The 14,800-nt window shown below is 45.7% G+C and overlaps 2 long non-coding RNA genes across 2 annotated transcripts in view; both read left to right on the top strand.

Annotated features, from left to right (window-relative positions):
- LOC140254264 (uncharacterized) overlaps positions 1-14,800 on the top strand; it is a 333,994-nt gene that overhangs the window by 113,152 nt on the left and 206,042 nt on the right. The gene's annotated exons all lie outside the window — the stretch shown is intronic.
- On the top strand, positions 9,951-14,770 carry LOC140254102 (uncharacterized). Its single transcript, XR_011904056.1, has 6 exons — positions 9,951-10,003; positions 10,397-10,478; positions 10,737-11,041; positions 11,132-11,185; positions 11,277-11,677; positions 13,969-14,770. It is a non-coding gene; the product is annotated as an uncharacterized lncRNA (long non-coding RNA).

The raw sequence follows: 14,800 nt of genomic DNA, 5'->3' as shown, positions 1-14,800 counted from the left end.
AAGCAGGTGGGATAGAGTTGAACACAACTTGTGCTCCCGAACCCTTTACCTGTCGCCCCAAAGCTCTGAAATCCTTTTTCAGAGTCCTCATGGAAGTTCTGCCTACCTCATCACTACCAACTTGGAACATTAATAGGGGATAGTAGTCAGAGGGGTGGACTAGAGAAGGAAGCTTCATCCTTACATCCTTAACCCGGGCACCCGGGAGGCAGCAGACCTCTCTATGTAGAGGGTCTGGCCGACATATTGGCCCTTCTGCTCCCTTCAGCGCAGAGTCACCAATAACGATGACCCGTCGTTTTTTCTTTGATGGTGATGTTCTAATGGTGGGTGAGGAACGGATGGACTTGGGGGGCACCACCAACTGAGGAGTACTACCATCATCACCATCCGAGGACCTACTCAGCTTAGGGGGTTCCCTTTTAGGTAGTTCCTCCACCCTCTCTCCACTCACCTCCTGATTGATTTCCAGTGCCTGAAACCTATTGCTCAGGGAGAGTGGTGGACACGGGGCAGGCAGGCAGGGGGGATACCCACGACGGCGAGTTGGAATTCTCTGCCAGCCCTCCTCAGTGGTAGGGATTGTCCTCCTGTGGTAGGGCAGGGGGTCCACCACCTTCCTGGTGTTTTTTCCATACTCCTCACCCTGCTTCTTACTCCCACGTTCTCTGGTGGCCCTTAGCCGCTGCACTTCCTCCCTGAGTTCCACCACCAGGCTTAGCAGCTCGTCCACCTGCTCACATCTCACGCAGGTGGGGGCCCTGCCACCCTCCCCAGGCAGCAACAACTCCAGGCACTCCATACAGCCAGAAACCTGAACTGCGGCATTCCTGGCCTGGCCCTCTGTCTGAGTTGCCACAGTTTTGGAAGAGTAGGATCTCTTCCTGGTGGAGACCATGATTATACTGTAGTCCCAAGAACAGCAAGAAGAGCGTAGGAAAAACTAAAGGCTAATACTTACAGCCCCTGCTACTTCAGCCACTACCTATAAGCACAGCTTACTATGAGCAGAGATAGTGACTACCACGCTGGTGTAAGCTGTGGGCGGAAGCTAGCTTCCGCCCTCCTTGAGGCTCTTTAAAGCTTGTTGTCAGGTGCTGACGTTAATGACCAGCAACAACAACACGTTTGCAGGCTGTTTACAGGCTGTTTAAACTGCCCGGCAGTGTCAGCTCCACCCCGATGACTCAGGAGCCTGCCTACAGCTGACAGCTCCCCAGCACAGGCAAAGCAAGGCACTGCTACTGCCTTCACAGAAGCCTTAAACAGAGTTTTTCTTGAGGAAGAAGAACTTACTTTTGGTTTTTTCTACTCCAGATCCCTTCTACTCCAGATCCCTTGCCCAGTGCAGTCTTACCTGCTCTGTAGCTAGTCTCCGCAGAAAGTGATCAGTGATCCTCCCGTCTGTACAATAAAAGATGAGGGAAGGTGGAAAAACATCTTCAGTTCCTTGTGTGTCTGAGGTATGTTGCACCGGGAGTTAAGAAGGCAAAGTCCTTGCTGTTGTTCTCCTGTATATGTTTAGAAAGCCATAAGGGATCATTAAATTAGAGCTAGTGATAGGTTTTTAAATTCCAGATGGGAATGGTCTAGTTCATTTAATCGGATGCTATGCATATCAGAGATCAGGGATCTCTGGTATTTTTTGGGGAATCTTAATAATTGCATCAGCGCTGAGGCTTGTATTCAGCACGTAGCCGTATGGGTATTCTGTTTTGGTTTGTTTTGTTTTAGTTTTAAAGTATTGTGTTTACTATTTGTTCAGCACATACACAAGGTTAATGTTGTCATTTTTCTGTTTATGTGGAAATTATGACCTGGAAGTGACCAACACCACACAGCAGTGACAAATTCCCTGCAGTTACAAAGTAACCACACGAATTGATTTGGTGCTGTGATTGGATTCAGCCATTTTGTATCTCCATCTGCTTTAGTATTTTTGATCCTTTTAAGCTCCTGGTCTAGGTTATTCTGTTCCAAATATATATATATATATTCCATATATATAGTCAAATTAGAGATTTAGTGTCTGCTTTAATTCCAGTTTCTCTGTTCATTCCTCCTATGTCTTTCGGTGTACTTCAGTTGTCAGGTATGTGTTGCAAAACCTGAAGTGTGTAAGGAGCAAATCTGGCCATTAGGTTTACATACCACGTAGCGATGTTGCTCTGGACAGTGGGTGTGGGGAAAAATAAAACATACACTTGGGATCTTATACTATTGAGGAAAATCTTTCCATCTTCATGTGAGTTTTATTTCAGATAACTGGGCTGTAGAGAGTAAGAAGCTGAGCTACCAGCTTTGGGTTCTGTAAAGTTTATTGTAGGAAGAGGATAAGAAATGTTAAGGCATTGGTTGGGGTTGATTAAACATGTCAACAAAATGGAGGAGAAGCGTGCAAAACCCAGTATTGCGAGCTCATGTTAGATAATGCGATAGATAAAAATCATTTCAGGTCTGTATCCCAGCTACTAAAAGCGCTCTTGTTTTAGTTTTGCAAGAATGTGGTATAAAGGCATAGAGACTTCTACTTTTAGGAGGGATAAGCTGAATACAACAGGAAATTATGCATTACTTATTTCTTATGTCATATTTTTGTTTTGAACAGGAATTAAATACTGTAGAGGAAACGCTAAGTCAGGGCCCGACACAGTGACGGACCACCTGGTGGAAAGGCAGGGCCAACCCAGGGGAGCCCAGGCATGCACAGTGCAGCTAAGTGTCTGGAAGGACTAGAGCCGGGATCCACCCCTTCCTAGCTGTCATTTAAGGGTTGGCAGCCAAGGTGAGCGTACCTTGCTGGAGATTCCAGCGTACCTGTGGTTTGCTGAAGGTGAGCAGTTTCTTTTCTTTCTGTATCCTCTGCTGTTGTGTTTGAGCAAGTCCAAATTTGCTGCAGCCTGCTTTTTTGGTGCTCTGTTGTCACTGCTGTGCTTTCTATTCTGGTACGAGTGTACGTGTAGTTTTTATGTCAACCGGAGTTTCAAGTCAGCTTTGGCCCTCTGTATTTCCAGCTGAAAAGCATTAAAAAGGCTGAATAAATATTTAAGTGTGTTCAACTTCAGTCTGTGCTGAATTGATTTAAATTACTGAGGCTAATTGCTTCTGTACTGAGTTTATGTTGTACGGAAATTTTGGAGTAACTCTGTTAAAATACCTTATGGGTAAAAGCTTTGTTACAATCAATATCCTTTAGTGAGAAACTAAGGCACTAAGTGCTTGAAGAGTCTGTTTTCCCGTGAAGTAGAAGTTTCATTCTGATTTGTGGAGTCAGATTTTCATCTCTGTATTTTTGGGTAAATTGTTTTAGCTTTTTAGTCAGTTAAGGAAGAAAAATGTTGTCCTGCTGCGTGTTCTACGGAAGTACCTGAGGACATTTTCTGTCTCTTTGTAACTCTTTTGTACATGTGTTTCTCTCTCCCTAACAAAAACAGGATGTGAATCTGATATTGAAATACTGCTTGCAGTAGAAGGAGATAACCATTTTGTCTTCTCCATTGTCTTGTGGGTAGATGTGGTGAGATAATGCAGTTCTGCACAGCATTTCGTACACAGTACAGACACGGATGTCCTGAGCGTTCCTAATATTCACCTCATCCACCAGACCGGTAAGTATCCGTGATGTACTTATTGACATTTTAGTAATCAAAGCCAGAATTTTATGAACTGGTGTGGCGTGTTATTTGTGAAAATAGAGTTGTTTTTTTTTTTTTTTTGCTTTTTGCAGCACTCCTGCAAGCACGGAGCACTGCTGTGTGACCGTGTATTCTGAGCAGCCGGAAGTTCTTACCAGTCAGAACTATATCAACATTGTTTTGATGCTAAGGTGATGTTCTTTTTAGTATTTATGTGCAGTTCTATATTGTATGGCACCTTGTTTTAAGTGCATGCCATGATTTAAAATGCCACAATATATGCAAATATTGACTTGTAATTGTTTTCTGTCTGAGGCTTGTTTCACATTTTGCACCTTTGAAAGACTTGTGGGAATGGGATCTTCCTTCAGTTGTTTGTTATTTATAGAATGCCAAAAACCTTTTTCTCTCTCAAGCACTGTTGCTTTTATTGCTGATGAAGCCTCATATTGCTTCAGTGACTCACAAGAAACTTGTGATGTTCTTTTCAGAGATCTGTCGGCCTCACCTATATCCTCCTGGAAGCTACGCTAGGGCACATGGAAGAGAGGGAGGTGACAGGTGACAACTAGCGTGGCTTCACCAGGGATGGATCCTGTCTTAACAATTTACTGGCCTTTCTTTCTATGATGGACTAAATGGACCAGAGAAGAGTCGCTGATATTAACTATCCGGATTTTTGGTAAGGCTTTTAATACTGTCCCCCACAGTATCCTTCTCTCCAAATGGCAAAGGTAAAGATTTGATGGCTGGACCATTTCGTGAATGAAGAAAATGAGTCACTGCCTGAAGGTGATGAGTGGTTTCCCTCACTGGGCAGTATTGGTACCAATGCTTTTCAGTGTTTTCATCAGTGGAATGAAGAGTACCCACAGCAGGACAGCAGATGGCACCTTGCTGTTCAGTGTGGATAAGAGGTTTGAGTGGCAGGATGTGATGCTAGGACACCTAGACGAGCTCAAGCAGCGGGCCTTGTAGAATCTCCACAAACTCATTTTCAGGATCTGCCACCCAGATGCCCCAGCTTCAACGTTTCCCACTACCAATAGAAGCTGGGGGACAAAAGGATTGATCACAGCCCTGCCCAAAAGGACTTTGGGGGTGCTGGTGGATGGGGGAGTTGGATGTGAGCCAGCAACAGCCTCTTGCAGCCCAAGAAACCAACGGTATCCTGGGCTTCAGTTAAAAGGTACTTTTGGAAATTCATCAAAAGCAAACAAGCAACAAAGGGTTTTGATGAAGGGTTTTTGGTGAATGATATCTTGTAAGAAACAATTAAGTTAGACAGAGGCTTCACTTCATTCCCACTTCTGGTTGCCTCTTATTTGACTTTATATGTGACTACTGTATTATAAAGTCTTAGTTCTGTGGAAACTCAAAATGTGCCTGCCATACAAAACATAGGATAGATCATGCTGGCTACTTTACCTCCAATCCATTTTACCGTGAAATGGTTTTAAACATTTAAGCACTATGAACACTTCTGAGTCATTATTTTTTCTTCAAAGAAATCTACCTTAGTATTTTTCATGTTTAACGTTTTGCCCTGCGCTCATCACATGCTATGACAAAACAAATCTAAGAAGTGGGAAATTTATTTATTTGGAAAGGGGCCATTAACATCTGGGGTTTGCGGCAGCTTATTTTTAATTATTTTTAGATCTGCTAGAGCTTCCAATAAATGTTGGGAACATGGCAGTTGTTTCACCTGCAAAAACATGAATAGCACTGTTATTTATGTATTTATTTTATGTTCTTTGCCCTGTCATGATCTGCCTGCTCAGCAGGGGGAAATCTATTGAAATACTGGAAGGCCATAGTGATATCTTTCGTCAAGCCCTCTGTTCTCCAAGCTGGAGAAGGCCAGCTCCTTCAAACTTTCTTCATAGGAGAGGTGCTCCAGCTCTCTGAGCATCTTTGTGGCCCTCTGGGTGACGGGTCTTCTAGTTCTGATAGAACTTTCCTGGGTGGAATAAGCAAGCTGTTGTATTTCTAAATAGACAGACGTGGGTTTGAAAGGGTTAGTAAAGGTCTGCATAATCTGTTTAATTTATGATGAATCATTCTTATGATATGAGAACATTTTTATGATTAACATCTGCTAGAAGTGGGTCTAGCGACCCTATTGTCTATCTTTTCTGGGTGTAGTCAGCAAAGGTAGTAAGTTAAGTATTGATTTTTATCTTGCTGTATTGTTAGCCCTACCTGTGTTGGTCTGTTTGTGCTCATAGCTCCTTCTTTCCCTGCTTTTCCAGCACTTCAAACTATCCTTGGAATGAGAAACAGATCTAAGATTCAAGTCCAAGTTGCAAATTCAGCGCCGTTGTTGAAGAGCACCAACGCTGAAGCTTCTCGTTTGCTACAGGGCTCTCTTGCTCCAGTTCTAGCAACTAAAGACTGACTGTAAGCTTGATAAGCAGCCGGACGCAAGTTATGCACCCTATAATGTGTTCAAAGCCTCTCGTGCAGTAAAGCTTCAGTTTCTTTGTAACCATAAGGCCACAGTTTTTTCACTTTTTAATGAATTGTGTTTTTGAGAACTGTGGTTGGTAGGTGTTTGTCTGCCGCTTGCCCGCTATTATGTAAAGCAACTTGTATTGTGTTACTTGTATGTTCTTGGAAACAATTTCTTGGAAATGATTGTGCACTGAGCATTGTATTAGTGATTTCAGCGAGTTGTTAATTGTTAATGCTTGGAAGACTAAGTAAGATCACCTCTAGGACATGAGTACTATTGCTTCTTTGTATATGTAACAGTATTGGGCTGATACAAACTATCTGACCAAAGTGAAATAATGTTTCCTTTGCTGCGAGAAAAAAAAAAATGGTTGTAGAGCTTTCAAGGGAGACACTTAACTTGTATCTCATGGATTATCAATGCTGTGTTTATGGAGCAAACATTAAATTGTTACTAACAGTAACCTGTTTGAAAACTTAACTGAGCAGTGGCATTCTTTGTCTTTTTGCGTTCCCTTCTGTTTGCAGATAAACATATATCAATGACCCACAGAGCATCACAGAATCGTTCTGCTGAGAGAACATGTTAGACAGATTGTATCTCAGAAACTAAATGCAGTTTTTTGTCTAGACTTTATAAGCAGAACAAAGAATGTGGCCGCTGGAGCTTTGCTCATCCTTTCCAGCAAGCACAGACACATTTCCCTTGAAACAGAAAAGCACAGAGGGCAGAAAAGCAGGCCATTTAAACTTTTGTTCACTGAGATTATTTTCATGCAGAACAATCCTTCACGATTGCAGTGTAACACCATATCTTACACATATATGTAATTAGGAAAACTTTCTGGTTTTGAAATCTGTTGCAATTGGTCTCAGTATGGCTGAGTGTGCAGCTAAACACCTCAAATCCTTCCTATCCTTCAAGCTACCTTCAGTTTTCAGAATGTTTCAGCTCTGAGATTCTGTTTGAAGTTTTCCCGTAGGGTTTCACCTGGGATCATTAATCTGGCAGTAACAAGAACCTGGCAGTTCCGATGGCCTGACCTCTGAGGTACAAGGCAGCTTCAACTGGGGAAACTCCAGGGCAGCAGCACGTCCTGGTGAAAAACACTCACTGTAACGAGCTTTTTGTCACTAGATTGTCAGTGCTCATAAAGTACGCTCAGGGTTTATGCATTTTACTGTTCAATACTGAAATAAAAAACGATACTTCAAACTCTGATATTAAAGTAGGAGCACGAGGATGAAAATCCAGGGAGCTGCATGGAAGCATCGGAATGGAACATGAGAAAGTACACCTCAGAATTATTCTTTTAGATTTAATTGTACCTAGTAAACCAGTCTGTATTCAGAAAGGTGTTTAAAGCCCATCTGATACCTGCACATATTTCTGCCTGTTCTCTTACTCAGAACTCCAGCCCCCATCCGGAACAAACGAAGCTACCGTGTTACATCACACACCAAATTTCAAGCGGTGATAAATGGGGGAGTCGAGTAGCTGTATTGTAAACACCACAATTATCGAGGGTTCATTTTCTTTTGTATTTTCCCTCCATCATTCCCATACTACTGGATCTGTGGAAACTGAATAAATGATTTTACATTTTAAAAGATCTCTTGGGTATAAGTTATCACATTTACAATATCTATATATTCTTTCAGAATTTTATTGAAATTACAAGCAAGACTAGCTTGATATGTTACAAATTGGCTTTCTCTTCCTTTTGCATTTCAATTATGTCTGCCAAAGCTATTTAAAGCCTTTCAGTACACTACTTAAAGGAGCTCTTGGAGAAAAATCTCTGGCAGTTTTCCAGTGCCAAAAACACCACTCATGTCATTACTGGGGAAGTTTTCTGGGTGCTGCCCTGTAGGGGATATTGTATTTCAGCATATATCCAGGGTACGTGAAGTAATTCAGAACAGCAGAGGTCAGATTCCCGCAAGTGCCCTATTCTGCTCAGCCCCCTTCCAGGAGCACAGGCGGCTCTACTAAGGGAAGCGATCTGCAGTTATGTTACACCCAGGTCAAGTTTAAAGAGCGCGTACAGTTCATCGGGAATCGCTGCCCGAGTGCGGTGAAATTCCCCCAGACGGCTGAACTCAGCTCCCACCTTTGAAGAACAACTGTATTACTTTACAGCTGTACCATTTCTGCTCGCTCAATTACTATTTAATCAATTGTTCTGGGAAAAAATAATTAAAGAAAACAAATAATAATAATTTAAAAAATAACCTATTGTCTCGCTTGAGCCAATTGCTATGAACAAGCTATTATTTTTGGGGGGCGTTATGATAAAATCTCCTAAGTTGTCTTCCTGGTTTATTTTTAACCTAACTTAAATGTGTATGGATTACAAACACATAATCATACTTCATCAGTGCACCTGCTACTTTTCACCAGGCGGAATCGGCCTCTTTCTGCAGTTCAGGTACGAATCAATAAGAACCTTTGTGCATTTTCTTCAAAGAAAAAGTGACCGAACTAGGCCAGAAAAAAATGAAGCAGGTTACGGAAGGCCGGAGGAGCCCATTCCGCTTGAATCGCTGCAGCTCCAGCGGCTTCACATCGCCTGTTGGTTTGCGGGCACGAAGCGGTTGGAGAAGAACCCAGCGGTGACCGCTTTGGGCCTCTCGTTCAGAATCTGTAACCCAGTAACTGTTCGCTTTGAGCACACGCACCCATTTGCAGGCAGTAGGTTCGGAAAGCGAGAGATGTCTGTTATTTATACATTTATAAGCCAAGGAGTTGTATGTGCCAGTACCCAACCGCTGTAGTTCACAACTACATTAACTGATGGCTTTGTCAGAAAACCAGCAGGCAAAGGTTTCCTCCTGCCACCCCCAAAACATCCAGATTTCCAATTAAGAACAAGACTGCAAAGCAAAGTGAGTTTAATCACTGAAGTCTTTACACAGTACCGGTGTCCTTGGAGAGGACTGAACTCTTTCCGAAAGCGTTCCTACCCATGTATGCGTCACATCAATGTAACCCCGAAAAGCACCGTACAGAGCCGTTCATAAAGCTGTGCTGCAAATGTCCTTCATCAGCTATTGTGTCAGGCACATCATTAACCCCTGCAGGAGTTTTCCACATCCCTGCTCCCATATTTCCACCTCCACCTTGAGTTTTTTTTCCTCAGTCAGCTTTAAAGTTCTTACATATTTAACAAACTTTTTTTGTTGTCGTTTTTTGGGGTTTGTTTGGTTTTTTGTTTTGTTGTTGTTGTTGTTGTTTTTAGTGTGGTTTTTTTTTTTTTCTCCTTTTTTTTTCTTTGGATGAGGGCCAAGAGAAAGCATGGTAGAGACAGAAAGCGGACAGCAGGGGACTCTGGAGACTGTTAATGCCGGGGACGTTCTTAGGAAGGGTGTCTCGTGAGACGCAAAGCGATCCGTTCCAGTTTGACACAATTATTTAATTGATTTATGAATCCGTCAAAGAGGCGAGAAGGGGAAGCGCGTACTAAGCTGTCATTTACAGAAACGTCATCTCAGCCCCTAATTCAGATCTCGGGTTCACGTGTCAAACCGTCACGGCCCCGGGCCGACCGTAACGAGCCCCAGCTGCGCTAACGAGGCGGCGAGCGTCAGGCGGGGCCGCGACCGCTCCGGCGCAGCTGCGGCGGCCCGGGAGCGGCTGCGGTTCGTCGGCAGCCCGGGGGCGGAACCGCGCCGACGCCTCTTAAGCTCCGCCTGAGGCCGCCGGTAGCCACGAGGGATCAGACCGGAATCGGCATTACGAGGAGCCGGAGCGGGTGGCGTTGCTTCGTCCGGTCGTCGCGTCGGTGAGGCCGAAAGGCGGTAGGTGGGGCTGTTTTTTTACGCGTGTTTTTGGGCTTGATTGTGATGTTTTTCGTCGTTTCGTTTCAGGCTGCTGCCGGACCTTTCGCGTCGAGGATCGGCCCTGACCGGTGAGTCGTTCTATTAGAACCGGAGCCGCGGAGACGGCGCGCTTCGGAGCCGTCCGGGGCCCGGCTTCCCCGGTGGGAGACCGCCGGGCTTTCGCCGCGCTCCGTTCGGGGCAGACGCGGGGTCCCTGCTGTGCTCCCCTGGCTTCTGGGAGCCGGCGCGGCGTCGTCGTCCGGCCGCCGTCACGTTTTCGGAGGGAGCCGCCGCTCGGTTTTCCGAGTCGCAGCGCAGCCCCGCCGCGTTCTCGGTCCACCCCGAGTTTTTCAGCGGCTTTCTCGCATCCTTCCTTTTTGTCGAGGCGGAGCGAGCGGGACGGGGCCGCGTTCCTGCGGCCTCGGTGCCGCCGGGAGTAAGAAGCGACGGCGAGAGCCGCTTAAACGGAATCTTTTTCGCAGATCGACCGAGGGTCGCGGCGGAGACTCCTTTATGCCGGAATCGCTGAGGCGGTGGAAGCCTTGAGCCTTTAGAGGCTAACAGGTATGTCTTTTTTGTTTTGTTTTTGTAGTAATCTCGCAGGTCCGCCGTTCGACCGCTTCTATTTCCTCGCCTTTAATTAGGCGCGGCGGTCGGGTTCCGACCCGGCGTTTCGGAAGGGCCGGCGCGGTACCGCCGCCGGACGAGCCCGGGCGGTGAGGGACCCCGGGGCGGCCTCGCCCCTTCGGCCGGCGTTTTCGGGCGCATCGGTCCGTCTCGCTTTCGGGGACGGGATCGTGTGTTCTCTTGTTTTCTGTGTAGTTTCAGGAGCGTCGTCTCATTCTCCACACGGAGACGCGGCTGGACAGGAACGCTGTCGTGGAGGGCTTACAGATTTTTACAGGAATACGTTCCGGGGACGAGGCGGCGGAGTCGGTGTTGTGGCGAGAGTTCCTCGAGGGACGCGGAAGCGAGGGGAGCGCCGAGGAGCGGGGCTCGAGCGGCCGGTCCGCGTGGGTTTCATTGCCCGGGGTCGTCCGTCGCAGGCCGGGACCGAGAAGCGTGGAAATGGGCGTGCACGCATCCAAAAGGAGCTTCTCAACTTCAGTCGTTTGTTCCAGCTGTAGGTTTGTACGTCCCTGCTAGTTGTCAGGAAAGTGAAATGTACCTTTGCAGGAGGTTCGGTCAGCGAGTCTAAGACTAAAAGTTTTGTGCAGGTGACAGGAGACCGGGAGGAGCGCGAGGCCTCCGGAGCTCGTCTTCAATTGCGAGTAAGTGACGGGAGTAACCCGAACAAAGGGAGCTGGGGTGAGTGATTTTTCAGGTAGCTTTTCACTCAATGAATCATTTTATTTTTGCAAGGGACTGGAGGACTGCAGGGTAAAGACGATCGGCGCAGCTTTTGGGAAACGTGAGAAGGACGGCCGGCAGAACTACAGGTTTTCACTCTCCAGACAGGTTGTGGAGTCGTGTGGTCCCGGGATACTCAAGTTGGGCCCGCAGCATTCGCAATGGAATAACCATCACAAAGCCACGGAAGCAAGGGAGATGAACAGCAGGATTTTTTTTCACATCGGCAAGGGAGATGAACAGCAATATTTTCTGTTCACATCGGCAAGGGAGCCGAACAGCAGGTTTTTTCTTTCACATCGCGTTCTGTAGCGGAGCATCGGCTTCGACAGGGAGGACGGAGGGGAGCGAGCCGTCAGACGAGAAGGTCGGCCACCCGGAAGCCCGTCGGGATGAGGATACGGCGTCACCAGGTAGGGGCTGTGTTTTTTCTACTCTTTTTGGAGGAAGGTGGAGCGGTTTCAGTCGTGCGAGTTGTTAGAGGATTAGGGTTAATGGAGAGAGGGTTGAGAAATATTGGTGTGATTGTCCTGTAAGGGTTTTGTAGTGTGAGGTGCTGTCTTCGAGCTGTTTAGTTTGGTCAGGTTCTAGTGCAGCTGGTGCGTCTGTCGATGTCGTGGCTGCCGGGCAAAGGCAGGAGAAAGGTCGTGCTAGAGTGTCTAGCGGGCTGTTTTTTGGGGTTCAGCAGACGGTCTGTTGGAGGTTAGCACTGCGGTGAGGGGGTTGTTTTTCTGTTGCCGTTTGGCCATAGTTAGTGGTTATGGTGGAATGTTTGTTCATGTTGCCGCAGGGAGTTGCAACGGGCACGGTGGCAGGGGGCGAGTCGGGCGGCTCCTTTGGATCAGGTCTAGGGGCTCGCATAGGTTGGCGTTGTGTTCTTTTGTGCTGTTTCTGTTAGCGCGGAGCCTGATGTCCGGAAGGCAGGGAAGCTCTGTTGAGGCGTGTAGCATCGGCAACTTGTGCAGTTTTTGGTGTATGTATGTTTTTTGTGTAGTTTGGAGGCTAGAGTATGTAGTGTTGTTTGTGCTTCATTAGGGGACGGAGCCGTCGGGGGTTAGCTCGATCGTGTTATTGTTGGCACAGTCAGGTTAGCGCACGCGGTGGCTTCTTTGTAGCATTTGCCTCGGTCAGCAGTTGGTTTTGTTGAAGGTCAGTTAATGTTTCTCGCTGAGTAGTTGGTTGTTTGTGTCTTGTTAGGACTTGGCTGGTTTCTGTTTTTTGCGGCACCGAGTTTTCTGAGTTTTGGCTGCTGTTTTTTGAGGGAAAATCTTCGTGTCGGTGAGCGTGCAGAGTTTTCGGCTTTTGTCAGCGGTCGTTGAATTTTCCTCGTAGAGTAGTTGCGGTTGTGGTGTGTCAGGACTCGGTTTGTTTCTGTAGTGTTGAGTTCGGTGTTTTTTGCAAATTCAGTTTGTTGTTTGAGCATGCAGAGTTTGCTTTGCTTGTTGGTTAAATGTTGTTGAGGAGTTAGATGTTAGTGTGTTTGTTAGGACTTGGCTTGTTTTTTGTGGGGAAAGTGTAGTTGCTTGAGTTTCTTTTTCTGTGATTGGTCTGTTAGGTGTTGGCTTGTTTAGGATTTTGTGGTGTTGAGTTGTCTTTGTTAGTTTTGGCTGTTTTTTTGCGGAGTTAGTGTTTGAACACGCAGAGTTTTCTTCTTTTGTTGTTTAAATTTGGTTGAGTTGGATGTTTGAGGTGTGTTTGTTAGGTCTTGGCTTGTTTAGTTGTCTTAGTTTTTGGCTGGTGTTTTTTTTTCAGAGTTTTGTTCTTTGGTAGTTTCAACTTCTTTTTTGAGAAGTTAGATGTTTTGTTAGTACTTGGCTGTTGGTTTTTTTTGGTGTTTGTTTGTAAGGACTTTAGCTTTTTGGTAGGTCTTTGAGTCTGTTTTTTTTTTTCTTGGCTGTTAAGTGTTGTTTGTTTGGGCTTTGCTTTTGTCTTGTATGATTTGGAATGTAAGGGGGAAACTCTGGCTGCTCACTCTTGGAGTGAGTGGTCAGAGTTTCCCCCTTTGTAATGGGGCTAGACACCGGGTTTTGCACTATCTCTAAAGAGATATATTTTTTTTATTTTTGGGCGGGACGGTGGGTTCATGTCGGTCTTTTTGCCGGTGGGGGGGGCCTGTCAAGGCCCCCCCTGAGTGGGGGTGTGAGGGGGGCCCCACCTGGCATAGGGGCCCCCTGAGTGGGGGTGTGGGGGGGCCCCTCCTGGCATCGGGGCCCCCTGAGTGGGGGTGAGGAGGGGAAGCCCCTATAGAAGGGGCTTCCCCTGAGTGGGGGTGTGAGGGAGGGCCCCTTCTTCCTATAGGGGCTTTCCCTGAGTGGGGGGCAGCTTCTGCTGAGTCTTCCCTGTGTGCTTGACTGTTTCCTATGTGGTGATGGTGGTTTTGTGGTAGGGCTCCTGGGCTGTAAAGGAAGAGGCTTGGAGGAGCTGGGCTTTATGTCCTGCAAAAGAAGAAAAATGAATTGAAGTGTTAGGGCAAACCAGAATGATTAAATAGCTTTTCTCTGTGTAGTCACTAAATGGCAATTGAGAAGCAGAGGGAGTTGCCCTCTAAAAGGGTTTGGATAAGTGGCTGGAGGGTAAGTGTGCCTGCAGTGTATGTGTCTGGTGTGCTGTGGGTGTTTTATAGTATTGATTGAAATAGTTTGAGATACCTGAGAAGGAGTTAAGTTGCCACTTTGCTCTCTAAGTGTTTTGTGTTCTCTTCTAGGAAAGCAAGTCAATTAAGCAGAAGAATAAAGAAGATGGTCCTGATGGTTCCTCTTGTGCCAAGTCAAAGGCTGACTCCACTGCTTTTCTACATTTGTATAACATTAAATAAACTCTTTTTGCATTACTGAGGTTTAACTTAGTATTTCTAAGTAAGTGTGCCTCCCTAAATGTGTGCTGATTGCAATCTGTAGGCAGACAACTTAAATTTCAAGAATAAAATATGAACTAGGACTTGCTTTGTAAGAGAAGTCTTCTACTTTGTATTACTACTTTAATAATAATTAAAATAAATTAATAATAATTAAAGTAATAATTAATACTTTATTACTACTTTATTATTTATTACTTAAGCCCAGCTGTAGAGGGCAGCATCAGGATATAACTCTGTTCTCATTTCAGTGTGTACCACTGGCATATCTCTAAGCTCGCTTTTGTGATGTGAGAAGCAGGTTATGATGTCTGTCTTGTTTGGAGACAAATAAAATAAAGGCTCAAAATGGTCTTTCAATAAAGCTGTTGTGGGTGTCAGAGTGAGTGCTGTGTGTTGTCAGAAGTGAGTGGGATGTCTTATGCAATTGAGGGAAAGAGAAGCCATGCTCAACACTTTGTACAGAGGATGCCTGTCTGTCTCTGAATAAAACAAAGATAAACCCCACTGTAAAATGTCACTTACCTCAATAAAAGATGTGCTGGCTACTTCTGGACTTGAGCCTTGTTCCTTTGGTGGGGGTGTTAGGCTGTTTATCATGATTAAGGCAAAAGGTGACAAAGATGATCCCTTGTAAGCAAGCCTACTTGCTGTGTTTCGTAGCCTGTAGAAACAGAAATTG

Source organism: Excalfactoria chinensis, chromosome 6 (assembly GCF_039878825.1).
Source record: "Excalfactoria chinensis isolate bCotChi1 chromosome 6, bCotChi1.hap2, whole genome shotgun sequence".
Taxonomy (NCBI): domain Eukaryota; kingdom Metazoa; phylum Chordata; class Aves; order Galliformes; family Phasianidae; genus Excalfactoria; species Excalfactoria chinensis.
Note: the sequence above shows the minus strand (reverse complement) of the source record. Positions and strands in the feature narration are given on the sequence as shown.